Raw genomic sequence first — 16,565 nt, 5'->3', positions numbered from 1 at the left:
AGTGAGTCCCCAAAAATGCTGAAATCAATGCCCCTTCCCTGAATTTGTCAACATGTCTAAGAAGTCCTTCCTCCACGGTAAGATTTAATAGTGAAAGAGAAGAGAACTATACATTGTTTTTCTTTAAAAAAAAAAACACAAAACCCCAGAAGCATCATGGGCACCACCACTTCCTCAGTCACAGAGGGGTCTTGAGCACAGATCACATGCTGCTTCCCCAGGAATGCACTGGCTGAGGATTAGGAGTGCTAGCAGCACCTACCCATTGGTTCCAGGGCCACACACATGTTCAGTTGCACTGGTGTGGAACCAACATGAGTATGGTGTCCCCTAAATCGGCATCAGGTCCAAGAAGACACCTGGTGAGATCTGATACCGAAAAGAGGTCGACCGTGTATTGGGCATCATTAAATAATGCGAACTCACCACGGACAACCTCCCTCCGAGTACCACGAGGTGGCACTGCTCGCAGCATTCCTGCATCTTCTGCACAGCCTGGGCAGCTTGGGAGTGGCCTCTGAGGGTGGATGGGACCCTGAGGATGAGTGGACCAGGTGGCTCAAACCCATGCTCTCCGGCCAAGCCCAGGTTCACCAAGCCAGGATTAGTGCGCACAGAAATACCACTTCCTGTGCTCAGCTGGCCATGCAGGCAACATTTAATAATGCAAGGATGTCAGTGGCACATGAGTCATTAAATATGAAGCAAACCACACACAAATGTGTGTGCAAAAGCAGGCTAAGCACTGCCTCCTTGGTAAACCTGGGATTCCCTTAAAGGAATTCTCTGGAGGGTGTAAGGCTGCTGTGGGTCAGTAAACCAGGGGTCACATAGAGTCCTGTTTCTGTTTTCTTCTGTATCCCGAGGGCTGACTAATAAAAGATGCTTCTAGATGCCCAAGATTCAACTCCAAGGTTGAATTTGATAGGAATAAAAAAAGAAGTCAGCCATGTGTATTTCAATATTAACTTTTAAAAAATTAGGGCATCCCAACAACCTGTCTCGATTTTCCTAAAGTTTGTAGTGCCCCAGGAAGTTGTTTTAGGGTCAGCTTGGACTCTAAAGTTAGTAGGTCAGTCACATGCATCTTCAGGAAAATGCTTGCCATGGGTTCAGCCATCCAGAAACCTACCTTGGAAGCAGCACTGGCTCAGGAAGCCCTCCGAGGCAGAATTTGACACTAAAAGAGAGGAGAGCCGTGTATGACTCGCTTTGATGAATCGAATTCATCACGGCCAGCCTCTCTCCAAGTACCACACATGAACACTGGTGAGAAATCCATTGCCTCTCTGGCAGAGGTGGCCGCCCTTCTCGGGAGTCCTGTTAGGAATGGGTGGGATAGTATTGGGTAGTGGGCCGAGCCGAGTGACATACACCCACATTAAGTGCATGCTCACCCGAGGCGCACTTACCTTAAGGGAGTGCTGAGGGCACTGCCTTCTCCCCAGCAGCAAGGATGCAGTTCGTCCTTCCGGACAAGACAGGGAGCTTTTGTGTAGCTCACTGGTCCCTGACAGGAGAATCATGGCCGCTTCCCAAAGCCGCATTATCTCCATGGAGCCTCCTAGGGAGAGACAGGATGCTGGGTATTAGAGGACAACGTGACAGACCTAACAAATGCAGCACATGCTCTGGGAAGAAGGATTCAGTCACACACCCAGGAGAAAAGCTGGCCCACATCAGGTCCCTCAACAGAAGACAACATGGCGTCCCACATTGGAAGTCAACACTTCAAGGAGGCTGTCACAGTGGTGAAGGGGCTGCCAAGGCTGACTCATTGCATTTTAAGTAAACATACACCCCCAAGAGCACGTGTCATCCCAGTCCACCAAGCAGTCACAGCAAGTCCATGGCCGCTTCCCCAGAGTTGGTGGGAGCTCTGGAAAGTCTTCCTGGAGTGGGAGTGATGCTGAGGGTTGGTGACTAGGTGGCCCACAGGGTGAACACAGTGCATGCCCCTCTGGTCAACCAGTCACACACCCTAGACGGTGCTGACACCAACATCTCTTCTGGAAGTCGGCCTGGGGCCCAGGGAGCCTCTCTTCAAAGTCTTGTGAGGTGACGCTGGTGACAGAAGCACAGCTGATTCCCCAGAGTTGGTGAGACCCATGGGAAGACCTCCTACAGGTGCCTGGGAGGCTCGGATTATCGGGCCAGGTGACTTACAGCTAGGTCAGCGCATTGTCCATGGCCCGCCATCCATTCTTGGCTTTTCCACATGGTTGACACAAAGACTATCTTTCCTGAAGCTGCCATTGTGTCCAGGAAGTCCTTAGAGGTAGCATTTGGTACTGAAAAAAGTGTTGTCCGTGAATGATTCGTCATAAGTAAAGCGAATCCACCACGAACAACTTCTCTTCAAGTACCACAGAAAAGCAGAGACAAGACAGACAAGGAGTCCCCTTCCACTTCTCCAAGGGGAGTGGCTGCCAACCACCATCCTGTGGACAGAGTGGACACCGAGCATTAGTGAGGCAGCTGACGGGTGTCCTAGGAACACACTGGAGTTTGGGCAACCCTTCACTCACCTCCCTTGGAGTGGTGCTGGCACAGTCCCCCTTCCCTGGAGTTGAAATTGTGGTCCTGAATCCACACGCGCAAGGTTTAGAAATAAGAAGAGGGAGGCCACTTGTGACAGGCCAGCAGCACTCCGCAGTGTGTAGACCCCAGGGTTTCTGAACAGGGCCTTGGACTTCTCAACAGAGCACACTGAGTTATCCATCAAGCACATCAAGGTGCCAGCCAGGCTCCCGCAGGGCCCACTGAACTAGGGAAGTCCAGAGGGAGCCCCCTTTTGCCACTGCAGGTGCCCCTAGAGAAACTGCCCAGCTCAGGCACGCCAGCCCCCTGGTAGGTTCCCCATCACTGCCCTGGGTAGATTCTCTATCAATGCCCTTGTGGTCAGAGTGATCTTTCCAACACAGACCACGCATCCCCCCTGCTCACAACCCTTCCAAATCCCCCATCTCACTCAGAATAAAACCTGGAGTCCTGCCTCTCCCAGCTCAGACCCAGCGACTCCCAGCAGCTCGGTTCAATCCCACTGGCCTTCTTGCTTTTTCTTAAAGATGCCAGGGGGCTTTCCATGGGCCTTGCCCTCCTCCTGAAATGCTCCTACCCCAGACCTTCCTCTGGTCCACCCCACTCCATTCCCACCCACATCCTCAGAGAGAGCTTTCCAGACCACTGTATTTAACACAAAGGTCCACCTGCTTTTACCTCTTTCTGTCACTGTAACCCGCTTTCCCTTTCCCCATAAAACCTAGCAGTGGACAAAATTACGCTTCCTAATTCATGTGTTCTCATCCATCTCTTCCACCAGAATGTAAAGTCCACATGAGCAAGAACTTGATTTCATTCACTGCTCTCTGCTAAGGTCCAGAATCACCTAGAACACAGTGTGCACTCCATCACTATTTATGGAATGACCAAGTCATTCCTTGTTATTTGATCAACTCATGAACCATGTAGTTATGCTATAAACAAAAGAATCTGATTTTTTAAAAAAGAGAGAACTTTATCAAAACAAAATCATGGTGGCCAAAGTCACCAACCCTCTCAACAGCCATTATGGCCATGGGCAGGACACAGCTCTGGCAGGAGAGTGAGCTCAGGGAGACGCCTCAGAAACAAAGCTCAGATTGCTCAACTAACTCTCCACAAACTCCAACAGATGTGGATGCCAAGTCTCCCCAGAGAGTGGTGCTGCTTCCAGAAACCCTTCCCTGGCAAGATTTGGCACTCAAAAATTCTGCCCTGGAACAAAAGCAATAATGATGACCAATTACCTATCAGTCAGTCCGGCTGATGACAGTAACACTACCGAGCCAGCATGTCTCCAGAGATTCATCTTACCAAGGGTGAGGGGCACTTGGAGCAGGTGACAGACGTCTTGTGTGAATGGGCTTCTCACTGGTCAACTTCCCCCAATAATACAGTGCAGACACCAAAGCCCCTTCCAGAAAATCACAGCCTTAGAAGTAACCATCTTCCTCAGAGATTCGATTCTGGTCATGGCTGTGGCACATGAAGAAGCTCGTGCACTGCGATGGCCCATTCACGTACATACCTTGGGTGGGAGGTGAAGCCAAGACCCCCTGCCTGAAGGCGGGACGCTGTCCGGGAAGCCTTCCAAAGCAGTATTTGATACTGAAAAACTGGATGTCCCTGTATGATTCGTCATAAATTAAGCGAACACAGCAGGGATAACCACTCTTCAAGTACCGAAGGCTGACGGTGACGGCCCACGTCTTCACCAGAGTCTGCCTTCCTTCCAGCTAGTCCGCCTGAGGATGAATTGGGGACAGAGGGTTAGGAGAGTTGAGGGGTGCACAATGTCAATCAAGCCCTTGCTTTCCAGCCAACCATGCATTCTTGCCCCTGGAGAGGGACGAAGGGCAACAGCTCCTTCCAGAAAGCTTCCCCAGCAAGATCTATACTCAAAAAAGGCACCAACCCTCCCTCATGAGACTCGGCATAAAGAAAGCAAACCCGGCAAGGAGAAGGTCCTTTCAAGTGCCAGATAACAGCATGGCCTAGGAAACCACCACCTCGTCTTCCGAGCTGATGTGACCTCCAGAAGTCACTGGATAGGTAGGGACTGTGGATCAATTGACATACACCATTTATAAAATGTACGTTCTCTGATCAACCATCCATTCCCCTATCATGGACAGCGCCCTGCCTCCAGGTCAGGGTCCTGCCGGGGGACTTCTCCGGGGAGTTTGTCCTGAAAAACAGTGGTCCAATATGATAAGCCACAAACCCAGGCGAGGCCCCACGGTCAGCCTCAACCCTGCTCTGCCCCAGAGGCCTCCAGAGCCTGGAGGCCACAGCATGTGAGTCTTACTCCAATGAAGACACAGGCTCTGCCATGGGTCATCCTTACAAGTATTTCACGAGGTGCTGACACCAATGCCTCCTTTAATAATTCCTTGGAATTATATCCAGGAAAGAGGTGATGCTGAGTTGCATTTGCAGCAGAGAAAGCATTGCAGAGGGAACCTGCCATTGACGAGACCTCCCCAGGTGTGTCAGAGGAGTCCCCCTGCCTCCTCTTGTAGGTAGACTGGATGCTGAGGGTCAAGGACAGAGAAAGCCTGTGACCTGGCTTGATAATCTGTCCTGTGGCCTCTGGCTCTGCAGCACCTCCTGGACTGTGGCCTCGTGCTGATGGCCAGAACCTTTCCCTGGAGTTGCCCTCCTTTCTGGGGGACCCTCATGGGCAGGCTGCATGGATAAAGAGAATTAATGAGCCATTTAATAGGTATCATCAGTTCAGCCCCCTCTCTGCCTGGGACACGGAGTGGGGCTGAGCACTGAAACGGTCTTGCCCAGAAGTCCCCCAAGCACGGGTTGCTTGGGCCATTGAACATTGGGCATCGTCAGCAGACCCTCCCCCAGGTACCTGGTGATGGTGCTGACATAGACCTCCTCTCTGGTGGCGGGACACCTCCACACATTCTCCCACTGTGCAGGAATGAGGCCAACTGTGTGTGGTCTTTGTCATGAAAAATGCAAGAGCACTCCGGTGGTTCCTCACCAAGCCCCACGCCGCGACACGAGCACATCGGGTCCCCCGGCCAGAGCCCGTATCACTTCTAGGGCTTCTCCTGAGGGTGGAATGAATTCTCTGGGTTAGCAGTGCAGAGAACACATTCGTCAACAAAGTTCATATCCCTGCGTCACCTCTGTGCCCATACCTCAGGCGAAGCTGACAGTTTTCTTACTGTGAAGCCGGCACCTGCAGGCACCCACAAAGAACTGACTCCACACAGGGACCCCAGCGCACTGACCACCTCAGATAGGACAAAGCCACGGAGGCGGAGAGCAGTGGGGCTTTGCAGCCACTCCAGGATGCTGCCCCACACAGGGACCACATCCTGAAGGGGGCGGGGCTTGGTGCCACTGCCCTCCACTGTGTTAGTCCATTTTCTGGCTGCTGATAAAGACATACCCAAGACTGGGCAATTTGCAAAAGAAAGAGGTTTAATTGGACTTACAGTTCCACGTGGCTGGGTAAGCCTCACAGTCATGGTGGAAAGCAAGGAGAAGCAAGTCAGGTCTTACGTGGATGGCAGCAGGCAAACAGAGACCTTGTGCAGGGAAACTCTGCCTTAAAAAACCATCAGCTCTCATGAGACCCGTTCACTATCACAAGAACAGCATGGGAAAGACCCACTCCCCTGATTCAATTACCTCCCACCAGGACCCTCCCACAACACAAAGGAATTCAAAATGAGATTTGAGTGGAGACACAGCCAAACCATATCATCCACCAAACTGGGGATCAAGGACAGCCTCCCTTCTCCATAACCAGCGGACATGCTGGAGTCCGTGTTCTCCTCTCAAACCACGTGCTGTGTGCAGGAAGCCCTCCAAGGCAGCATCACAGAGCCGAAGAATCATTAGCTGCATGGTCTCCATCGGGAAGGAGTGAAGGGAACCTGGCACCGTGCCAGTGTCTTTGAGCACCAAGCAATGGACCAGGAGACCCCACCAGGTCGGCTGGCAGAGGGAAGCTGACCTGAGGAGGAAGTGGCACTGGGCCAGTAACCTGGGTGAGGAGTGGGAACACAGCCCAAGTCGGCCTGCCCTTCACACACCCACAGAGGTGCTGGACTTCATCCAGGGAGCCACCCTGAGAGGAAAACAGGCTGTCCTCAAAGGAGTCCGCATGGAGGAAGTAACCTCTCCTCAAGTGTCCCAGTGGAGTGGTAAACCTTGTCCTTGCCCCCAGGGACCCACCCTGAAAAGCACTGGGTCCAGGAAGGGACCTAGCCCTGCAGCTAAGCCGCAGACCCAGCCACTGGGGGAAGGCACAAGTTGGCATTCAAAGAGGAGGGAACCTCACATAACTCGCAAAAACACATCGCATTCACAGCAAACACAGCAAAGCAACCCAGGGCTCTTCCCCCCACCAGCCTCACTTCCAGGAAGCTTCCCTCACGCAGCACGGAGCCGGGGCAGGGGCTCTCAGCTCACACAAGGCACACACTCTCACGTCTCCTGTGGGGGCGGCCCTCCGAGGCAGAGTCTGATATTCAAAAAGAGGTTAACCATGTATTATTCATGATGAATGAAGCGAACATAACACGGATAACCTCTCCTCAAATATCCTTGAATAGTTCTGAAACGAAAACCATGGCCTCTTCCCCACCGTTGTCTTTGCTTCCAGAAGATTCTTCTCGGGATGAGCTGAATCCCAGGGTTGGGGCGGGGAGGTGTTCACATCCTGCAAAGAAAGCACACGTACTGGCATTGACCTTCCATTCCCGTACCTCAGTCTCAGGGCCCAGGCAGCCCTGGCACCAAAGTCAAAACCCTGACATTGGAACCATGCTCAGAAAGACTTCTAAGGCAGGTTCCATTAAAAATATATGAAAGCTTCCTCCACGGATTCCTGAAAGACGGGATTTGATGACGAGAACCAGCAGAATGCATGTCAGAGATAAGCAAAGCCATCATGAAGAATTCTGCTTCCGATAAAATGGGGTGTCACTGATCCCTGACGATGGGGTCCCTACCGCAGAGATGGTCTCAGTTCCTGGAATTTCCTCCCGATGACTGCTTGGAAACGGAGGGTCACGGAATTCCAGGGCCCAGCACATCAATAATGAATAAGCGTGCCGTTGACCTGCACCCGACAATCTTGCAGCAGCTTGACACCGGCGGCCCCTCCCTGAAGCAGGTCTTCTATCTGGGAAGCCCTTTGAGGCATGATTTGATTTTAAAGAAAAGTAATCTCGTGCTATTTATGCATGTGAAGGTGAACCCTTGTTCACAAACCAAAACATGGCACATTGATTCTGGGCCGTTCTCCCACGATGGACGGTATATGGCATGTGGGGAGACAGGCGACACATATCACAGGGAAAGCACCTGGTCTCCAGCCCCAAACCACTGTGAGTGTTGTCCACAGACCGGCGGTATTAGCATCACTTGAGAACTTGCTAAAAATGCAGAATCTTGGTCCCTGAATCAGAATCTGCTTTTTAACAAGATCCCTAGGTGATGAAAATCTTAGGAGCATTTTTAAAGTTTGAGAAACACTACTCTAGCCAACAATTCATATGCACACACACACACACACACACACACACACACACACACACACCCCAGAGGTGCTGTCGACCACAACGTCTTATTCCATGAGAGTCTGTCTAAGATGGGGTGGTTCCCAAGGAAGGCACGAAGCCATGCCACGTCCACCAAGAATAATCCAAATACCCAACAGGCAGCTGCTTAGGAGCTGCCAAAAAGTAGTAATAGTAACAGGAAATGTACGGAGTTTTTACTAATGTTTGCATTCCCTACAGGAAGTGTTTCATGCTCAGAATGAAGGCTAAAGATAGGAGAGGCTGGACCCAGGTGCCCCGGTCCACCGTCTATCTAGAGAGATGCTTGACCCCGGCATCTCTCCAAGGAATTCCTCGTGGCTAAGATTTAATAACAAGAAGAGAAAGAGAGATGAAATAATTGTGAACATCTTCCAATAAAAAGATATGGCACCAAGCCCCTAAATGGCATCTCCACCCCAAAGCTAGCATTTGTCCAAGGAAATCACACTGGTGGCTTGCATTCTGAGATCACTGGATTCATTATTATAAATCATCAACACAGTCACACTCCATGGTGGGGCAGGCACTGATGTCCCCTCACTGAAGTCAGCACTGTGCTTTCAAAAACTTCTGAAGCAAATTTGGATACTAAAACAATGGTTGTCCGATATTAATCATCATAAATATAGAGACCATACTACGGACAGCCATTCTTTAAGCACCAAAGAACTGTGCCATCAAGAAGAGCTGGGCATCTTCTCCAAAGTTGGTGTCTCTTCCAGAAAGTTCTTCTCAGGTAGTCCAAACAATGAGGATTAGCAGGTCAGCTTCACACATTGAGAGTCAAGCCCATACCTGGGGGTCAGTCACACTCTTGGGCAGGGGAAGGGGGTCTGGCCCCAATGATTTGTCCCTAAGGTTTGCTTCATGTCCAAGAAGTGCCTCCAAGAAGCAGGATTTGAAAAGTAGCTTGAATGCTGCGTCACCCACAACACACACCCATGGCCAATGCAAATCCCTGACAGCACCAAGGAGTCCCATGGCCCCCTGCCAAGCATGGCCCCGCCTCCAGGGTTCTGAGGTTAGGGCACAAGTGTCCCCGCCACAAACCAACTGCATGTGCCCTCATCCCCACCCAGGCGTGAGCCCCTGGGAAGGGCTGATGCGTGCATCCCTTTACAGAACTTGTCATGGCGTCCAGGAAGTCTGCCGAGGCAAGATTTGATACTCAAAAAGAAATTGTCCTTGTATGATTCATCATAAATAAAGCGAACACACCAAGGATAATTTCTCCTCAAGTATGAAACAGCAGCACGGACCACCACCTCCAGGTCTTTGGCTCAAGGTTAGATGGTGACTGCTTCGTGGCAAACCCAGTCACACACTTGCTCATGCACACACACCACGCACACACAGGCATGCACAATGCATGCACCATGTTTGACCTCTCTTTAAGCACCAGGGAAGCAAGATGCCATAGAATCCTCACTCAGCTTGGCATCCTCGCTCAAGACTCCTTCAAAGCGTAGACAGTGGCCGAGGTCAAGAACCCAGGGACTGTCTCTCTTAAGTGGAGCAAATGTTCTCGGCACCCCTGCTGACCCCCACTGCATGTGGCATTCTGTATCAAAAGCCATCGTGTGAATGGCTTAGCTGCCAAGCATCAAGAGCATCACTAGCCCCCATTGTAAACACCGTGTATGCTCTGGGCTTCGTAGTCCATTCCACGCCCGACGAAGGACTTGACTTCCATGTGTTGACACTGTTCCAAACACCCATGGAGAGATTTTAGTCCTAAGACCACCACCTCCACCACCTCCACCACCGATGACAGTTTCACAGCACACAAGGGTCCTGGCTACCACCTACGAAGTGCCGACCGCGGGGCTCTGCTCTGAGCCGTGTCCGAGTCTTAACTCGTTCAGCCGCAGCAGCCCCACGAAATAGACGCCAATGTGATTCCCCTTTGACATGTGAGACAAGGGGCACAGCACGATGAGATCCTTGCCCAAGGTTGGACGGTTAGTAAATGTCAGAGGTGGGATCCAAACACAGGAAATCGAGCTCCAGAGTCTGCGCTCTTGATACTGAAAAAGTGGATGACCCTGTACGATTCGACATGAGCAAAACGAACAGGACAGGGATAACCACTCTCCAAGTACCAAAGGTTAGCACGGAAAAGAAAGCCACTGCCTTGGGTGGACTTGGTATGTCTTCAAGGCGCGGTCCTGGGGATGAATTAGATGCTGAGGGTTAGTGGACCGGGTCACATACCCCAAGCAGAACATGCACACTCACGGACCGAGTAACAGCAGGGACCACAAAGCCACTACCCCACACGAGCGCCACCCCAGCCATCAGCCCAGGCTGATGACTGCCCGCTCAGGAAGCAGGGACCCAGACCACACACATCGTGCATGCTTTTGGCCCCGCCCACACTGCACCAGGAGAGGGGATGTCCCAGAGGTCACTGCCTTCCCTAAAGTCGTCCAGGTGCTCGTGAAGTCCTCTCTGTGAAGTGGGGACCCGTGAACGATTTGCCACACACAAAACGGATACACACGGTCATGCACACACATACCGCATCCCTTGCTGAGTGTGGACTGGGTCCAAGACAAGGTTTGATACTCACAGAGAGCTTGCCCTTGTATATTCCATGTCAATAAACCGAATATACAAAGGGCAACCTCGCTTTAAGTACCAAACAATAGCACTGGGCAGGTTCCTCACTATCATTCACAGGGCCGGCCTCCTGTCCCGGGGTTCATCCTGGGGGGGGAGGGGGTGGGAGATGCGGGATCAGCAGACCAGGTGGCAAACACCACCTGCCAGCTGTGTGCCCATAGGTCAGCTCTCCATCCCAAAGGGGCCAGGAAGGGGCAGATGCCAGTGCCCCTTCACCAGAATCAGCCTCATTTCCAGGCATCACTCCAGATTAGAACTTGTTCCTGAAAAGGAGATCCACCCCACGGGCCTTCCTGGGCACACGCAGAGCTCAGCTTCTCACTTTCTATAGGAATTCCCTGGGGTGGGACCACCATCTCCTTCCCAGTGTGGGCACCTCTCCAGGAAGTTTTCCTAAGGATGCACTCAGCACTGAGGTCCCAGGCACTGGATGAATTTACACCTTAGACAAAGCAAAGGGCCTGTGGTCACCATTCCTTCATCCATCTCACAGAGCCGTTGACACCAGTGTCATTCTCCATGCCAGCCCTTGCCCCCCCCGCCAGAGGCTGGCATCGTGTCCATGAAGCCGTGCTAAGAAAGAGCACATGGTCAACAGTAGTAAACCCCACGTACCCCCAAGTAACTGAGGAAGCAGACCCACAGCCCATTCCCCACAGTGGTCTCTCCTTCAAGAAGGGGAGAGAAGCGGGAGCCGCCTGGTCCAGGTGGCAGGTTATGTGACTCATTACCCAGGCGTGGTGCTCACCTCTCTTCAGCTGGACGTTCGCTTTCCTTGGGCTGAGGATGCTGCGAATGTCCTTCCTGAAGCTGGCTTCGGGTCCAGATGACCCCCATGGCAGTCGGGGTATAAAAAGCCGGCAGTCACACGGCCCAAAGAGTGTCTCCACAAACACAGAACAAGAGTCCCATTCTCAGGCAGCCATCCTAGGTGTGAGCAGAAAGCCGGCAGTCAGAGACGGGGCACAGACATCGAGGCAGAAGCAGGCGCCCTCTGACCTCCCACATGCACGCACCTGGTGCGGGGCTGACAGCTCCCACGGCTCATCCCCAGCGCTGCCTTCATGGGCAATCACAAATGACAAATAGAAGCAAACCATTCTTACAGATTCAGCCTGGGGACTGCGAACTGGATCATGAACACCCAAGCATCAAAAAAAAAAGCGCTGATGAGCACACCTCAGCCCCTTCCCCAAGGTCAATACCACCTCCAGGAAGCCCTCCTAGGGCTGGCCTACCAGGCTCGAAAACAGCACAGACACAGCCAGCGCTCCGTGGTCCACCATCACTGCTGTCTGTGTTCCCCTTGAAATGATCCAACATCCAGGTCCCCCTTCTAAGGCCGATGCTGGGAACAGGAAGCCTTCTGGGTATGACTTGGTACCAAGAAGAGGCAGATCAATGTGTGATTTATCCTTAAAAAAGCAAACCACCATTAAACTCAGTGCACACAAAAAGGTCCCTCCTCTCCCACTGCTTCCAGGGAGTCCACAGGAAGAACCAGCATAGAGGGCGAAGGCAGAACCCAGGGGCAGCGTCACAGCCAACCTCACGTTCCCGGACATGGAAGCCAGGCCATACCTGAGAGGGGCTGACATCCGAGGCTTTGTCCTGGAGACAAGCAGGGTCTGCGCGTCTTCCTCGACAGAGTTTGATACGCAAATAAGAGTCTCCCCCTGTATATTCGCCATTAATCAAGTGAACATACAAAGGGTATCCTCTCTTTAAGTACCAAAGGGTGGCTCAAAGAGCAGGTGAGGACCATGCCGGGTCTTTGCCGGAGTGGACATCTCCTCCTGCGAGGCCTGAGACCAAGGGGGAGGGGCCCGGTGACAAGCCTCATCTGGCTGACCCTGGAGCTGGGCCTGCACCTTGCACATTGCGGCCTGTCCCCGAAAGGTGGCACATCCAGGACTCCCTGCAGGCGAGACTGGCTTCTAAACGAGGGAACAGGTAGGCATGACTATCAGTGTGCTCAGCATGCATGGGTGAACCTGCTTCAAATCCCCACAAGCTACATGGACAATGGAACCATCACCTTTCTCCAAAGGGGCACAGGGTGCGAGGTCTCAGCCTGGGAAGACATGGAGTTATCAGAGAAGAAGGCATCTGCAGGCATTCTCAGAGCTGGAGAGCGCTGAGACAATGTCTCTCCTCTGAGGCTGGCTGTCCTAGAGATGACCAGATCCAAGAATGTGTCACCTGTACCTGCCTCGAAACAAACAAAAAGAGGGCCCCAGCGTCAGACTCTAGCGACAAAGGAGTCCTGAAGACCAGACACACCTGCCCAAGGCACACTCAGGTGCAATCACTGGACAATGTGCTCCGAGGACTGGCCATTGGAGTCCAGCGACAGTCCCAGAGGGCACAGGCAGGCTCAGGGAGCTCCACCAGTAACTTGCCTTAGAAAAACCTGACATCCATGTGCTTCCCTCAAGGCTGACACTCTCTCAAGGATGGAGACCACCAGGGAGTAGCAGGTCAGGGGAGTAGCAGGTGAGAAGCAGCATCGGCTCTGCGCTCCGCCATCCACCACCCATTCGTGTGTCCGGAGAGGTGTGAGGTTAGTGCTGGAAGCAGGAAGCCCTCTGGGTATGACTTGGTATGGAGACGAGGCAGATCCATGTGATTTATCCTTAAAAAAAGCAAACCACCATTAAACTCAGTGCACACAAAAAGGACCCTCCTCTCCCGCTGCCTCCAGGGAGTCCACAGGAAGAACCAGCACAGAGAGCAAAGGCAGAACCCAAGGGCTAGGATCACAGCCAAGCTCACGTTCCCAGACAGGGAAGCCAAGCCATACCTGAGAGGGGCTGACATCCTAGGCTTTGTCCTGGAGACAGCAGGGTCTGAGCGTCTTCCTCGACAGAGTTTGATACGCAAATAAGAGTCTCCCCCTGTATATTCGCCATTAATCAAGTGAACATACAAAGGGTATCCTCTCTTCAAGTACCAAAGAGTGGCTCAAAGAGCAGGCGAGGATTATGCCGGGTCTTCGCCGGAGTGGACGTCTCCTCCTGCGAGGCCTGAGACCAAGGGGGAGGGGCCAGGTGACAAGCCTCATCTGGCTGGCCCTGGAGCTGGGGCCTGCCATACAGTTGACTTTACTTCCCAGCATCTCTTCCAGACAGGATTGGTTACCAAAAGACAGGCAATCCTGTATCATTTGAAATAATGTAAATGTAAAATGGCTGAAATCCCTTTAGGGCCTGCAAAAACACCCTGGGAGAAGAACCTCTGCCTCTACCCAAAGCCACTGCCTCCAGGAAGCCCTCCTGGTGAACACTGGCTAAGGGAGGTTAGAAGACACAGTAACATGCATCATTAAAGAAAAAAGAGAAACAGAAATCCAACACTCCGTTTGCAAATCACAAAGCAGCACTATGACAAGTGTCCCTTCTCCTGAATTTGGCATTGTATTCAGAAAGCCATCTGAGCAGTTGGTTGTTACTCAAAAGTATTCATCTAGGGCAAGATTCGTCAAAGGAAAATGAGATTCTCATGGGCCAACTCTCTCTGAATAAACACATACTAACACCACGAATCCAAGGGTCTTTCCATTGGCAAGAATCCCTAAAGGACACCAATGGACTAAGAGAGCAGTGGGGCTTAGAGGTCCCAGCAGCACGTCCTGTAGCCACACTGGGTGCTCTGGGGCCTCCTTCCTGTGGACTGGCCTTCCCTCAAGTGGACAGTGAGGTCCAAAAGTCACTCCAAGGATGGGCTAGGCATGGAGAGTGGGTAGACCAGATGACCCACATCTACATTAGACATTGACTTTGCTGATGGTCATTCTTTCATGTATCTGGGAGATGTACTGACCACGAGACCTCTTCCCAGAGGCTGGCATCATGCTGGGCAGACCTGCCGGAGTAGCAGCCCATGGATGCTTTGTGATAAGTAGGGCCCATCAAGGGAGGCCCTTTGTTCTTTTCTTTTTTTTTAACCTATTGTGTTGAGACAGGGGTCTCTGTCAGCCAGGCTGAAGTGCAGTGGCACAATCTTGGCTCACTGCAACCTCCCAACTCCCGGGCTCAAGTGATCCTCCAGCCTCAACCTCCTAAGTACTGGGACCACAGGCGCACACCATGACGCCCAGCTAATTTTTGTATTTTTTGCAGAGATGGGGTTTTGCCAAGTTGCGCATGCTAGTTTCGAACTCCTGGGCTTACGCCATCCACCATCTCAGCCTCCCAAAGGGCTGGGGTTACAAGCGTGAGCCACCGTGCCCGGCCAAGGTAGGCCCCTTTTGCTAGGCAGAACAGGTGGTCTGAAAAGAAAACCCTATATCATCTCCAAAGCCAGCATCTCTTCCAGAAAGTTCTTGGAAGGACGCATGAGATGAGGAGGGTCAGAGAACCAGGTCACAAACAGCAAGACAGAGGCACATGCCCTGTGGTCAACCATCCACACCCCAGGGCTATCCTGGCCATCTAACAGGTTGCTGGAGTCTGCCTTGTTCCCAAGAAGGCTTCCCAGGCAGGATTTGCTCCCCAGAGGGAGTCTGCCCTTGTATAATCATTGCAAGTAAAGCAAATGCATGAAGGATTACCTCTCTTCAAGTAGCAAATGATGGCAGTGACAGGAAGGCCATTTCCTCTGTGACTAAGTTGCCACCAGCTCCAGGAGCAAGCCTTAGAGACACAGATGGGATCTGCATGGTGAGAGCAGCACACCGAGGTGTGAAGTGCAGGCCCGTGGGTGAATCACACATCTATTCCTTCCATAGCCCCTGAAGCAGTGCCCCTTCCTGAAATTGACAGCCCACTCAGGTATTCTCTAAGGTACAACTAGTCACAGTAAAAGAGGTCCATTCCAGAAAATGCATCGCAATCATGGTAAACATACAGAGAACAAACTTCATTCAAGGTCAATGAGGCAATACTGAGAACACAGCCTTGTAACAACACATTATGTATGCACCAAGGGCAGTGAGCAAACAGCAGAGAAGCTGACGGCGTATTTCACACAAAGTACAATTCTGTGTCTGTCCGTCCTGTACCCAGGAGGGGTACAGATAACATCTCCTCTTCCATGGCGACTTCACGTCCTCCGAGGTTTTCAAAGCAGCATTTGATACTGAAAACGTGGATTTTCCTCTATGATTAATCATAAATAATGTACTCATAGAAGGAGAATCTACCTTTTAAATACCAAAGAAGGATTCCATCCAGGAAAGCGTGCACCTGTGCTTGAGTCATCAGAAAAGAAAGTCACATGAGGCAGACGAGCTTCCAGTGAAGAACTGGCACCACGAGACCCACAATTTAATCTTCACCAAGTTGGCGTCTCGAGATGGTTCTCGGGCATACCCCGTTCATTCAGATACGACGTGCGGCCTACCATCTTTGCACCTACTCAGGCCCTACGGTCTCTTCCAGAAACATTTCCAAAGCAGCATTTGATACTGAAAACATGGATTTTCCTCTATGATTAACCAGGAATCACGTAAACATAGAAGGAATATCCACGTTTTAAATACCAAAGAAGGACTGGGCTCTGGAAAGGACAAATCTGAACACAGTTCATGGAAAATGGAAGCAAGACAGCAAAGCAACCGTTTTCAGTCCCATAGCATAGCCGTGACAACACACCACAGCTTGTGCACCAAGCTGGCTCCTCAGCGAAAAGGGGCTTCTAAAGGTGATGGTCAGCAGACATATGGCACGAACTCAGCACATGTTCTGCGGCCCACCATCTTTCCACTTACCCTGGAGGGCTCAGCCCCACCTCACGTCCCTGATGGCGGCTTCAGTCCAGCCATGATCCCAAGGCAGCATTTGATACTGAAAACGTGGATTTTCCTCTATGATTAACCAT

The 16,565-nt window shown here is 51.8% G+C and overlaps 15 non-coding genes across 15 annotated transcripts; all 15 read right to left on the bottom strand.

Moving 5' to 3' along the window:
• Positions 1 to 364: 364 nt before the first annotated feature.
• On the bottom strand, positions 365 to 472 carry MIR323B (microRNA mir-323b). The gene has a single exon (NR_106384.1). It is a non-coding gene; the product is annotated as a microRNA mir-323b (primary transcript).
• A 683-nt stretch (positions 473 to 1,155) lies between these two features.
• On the bottom strand, positions 1,156 to 1,264 carry MIR485 (microRNA mir-485). Its single transcript, NR_106315.1, has one exon. It is a non-coding gene; the product is annotated as a microRNA mir-485 (primary transcript).
• Positions 1,265 to 1,331: 67 nt separating this feature from the next.
• MIR668 (microRNA mir-668) lies at positions 1,332 to 1,442 on the bottom strand. Its single transcript, NR_106465.1, has one exon. It is a non-coding gene; the product is annotated as a microRNA mir-668 (primary transcript).
• A 469-nt stretch (positions 1,443 to 1,911) lies between these two features.
• Positions 1,912 to 1,984, bottom strand: MIR134 (microRNA mir-134). The gene has a single exon (NR_106216.1). It is a non-coding gene; the product is annotated as a microRNA mir-134 (primary transcript).
• A 314-nt stretch (positions 1,985 to 2,298) lies between these two features.
• On the bottom strand, positions 2,299 to 2,355 carry MIR382 (microRNA mir-382). Its single transcript, NR_162079.1, has one exon. It is a non-coding gene; the product is annotated as a microRNA mir-382 (primary transcript).
• A 1,782-nt stretch (positions 2,356 to 4,137) lies between these two features.
• On the bottom strand, positions 4,138 to 4,247 carry MIR487A (microRNA mir-487a). Its single transcript, NR_106358.1, has one exon. It is a non-coding gene; the product is annotated as a microRNA mir-487a (primary transcript).
• A 2,784-nt stretch (positions 4,248 to 7,031) lies between these two features.
• On the bottom strand, positions 7,032 to 7,139 carry MIR655 (microRNA mir-655). The gene has a single exon (NR_106367.1). It is a non-coding gene; the product is annotated as a microRNA mir-655 (primary transcript).
• A 1,555-nt stretch (positions 7,140 to 8,694) lies between these two features.
• Positions 8,695 to 8,804, bottom strand: MIR889 (microRNA mir-889). Its single transcript, NR_106328.1, has one exon. It is a non-coding gene; the product is annotated as a microRNA mir-889 (primary transcript).
• A 488-nt stretch (positions 8,805 to 9,292) lies between these two features.
• MIR539 (microRNA mir-539) lies at positions 9,293 to 9,354 on the bottom strand. Its single transcript, NR_162080.1, has one exon. It is a non-coding gene; the product is annotated as a microRNA mir-539 (primary transcript).
• A 781-nt stretch (positions 9,355 to 10,135) lies between these two features.
• MIR487B (microRNA mir-487b) lies at positions 10,136 to 10,245 on the bottom strand. Its single transcript, NR_106318.1, has one exon. It is a non-coding gene; the product is annotated as a microRNA mir-487b (primary transcript).
• A 429-nt stretch (positions 10,246 to 10,674) lies between these two features.
• On the bottom strand, positions 10,675 to 10,782 carry MIR381 (microRNA mir-381). Its single transcript, NR_106433.1, has one exon. It is a non-coding gene; the product is annotated as a microRNA mir-381 (primary transcript).
• Positions 10,783 to 12,377: 1,595 nt separating this feature from the next.
• MIR1185 (microRNA mir-1185) lies at positions 12,378 to 12,487 on the bottom strand. The gene has a single exon (NR_106386.1). It is a non-coding gene; the product is annotated as a microRNA mir-1185 (primary transcript).
• A 3,324-nt stretch (positions 12,488 to 15,811) lies between these two features.
• Positions 15,812 to 15,921, bottom strand: MIR376A (microRNA mir-376a). Its single transcript, NR_106372.1, has one exon. It is a non-coding gene; the product is annotated as a microRNA mir-376a (primary transcript).
• A 218-nt stretch (positions 15,922 to 16,139) lies between these two features.
• MIR376B (microRNA mir-376b) lies at positions 16,140 to 16,249 on the bottom strand. The gene has a single exon (NR_106406.1). It is a non-coding gene; the product is annotated as a microRNA mir-376b (primary transcript).
• A 119-nt stretch (positions 16,250 to 16,368) lies between these two features.
• On the bottom strand, positions 16,369 to 16,477 carry MIR654 (microRNA mir-654). Its single transcript, NR_106451.1, has one exon. It is a non-coding gene; the product is annotated as a microRNA mir-654 (primary transcript).
• Positions 16,478 to 16,565: the final 88 nt, after the last annotated feature.

The sequence above is a fragment of the Gorilla gorilla genome, chromosome 15 (assembly GCF_029281585.2).
Source record: "Gorilla gorilla gorilla isolate KB3781 chromosome 15, NHGRI_mGorGor1-v2.1_pri, whole genome shotgun sequence".
In the NCBI taxonomy this organism is placed as follows: Eukaryota; Metazoa; Chordata; class Mammalia; order Primates; family Hominidae; genus Gorilla; species Gorilla gorilla.
Note: the sequence above shows the minus strand (reverse complement) of the source record. Positions and strands in the feature narration are given on the sequence as shown.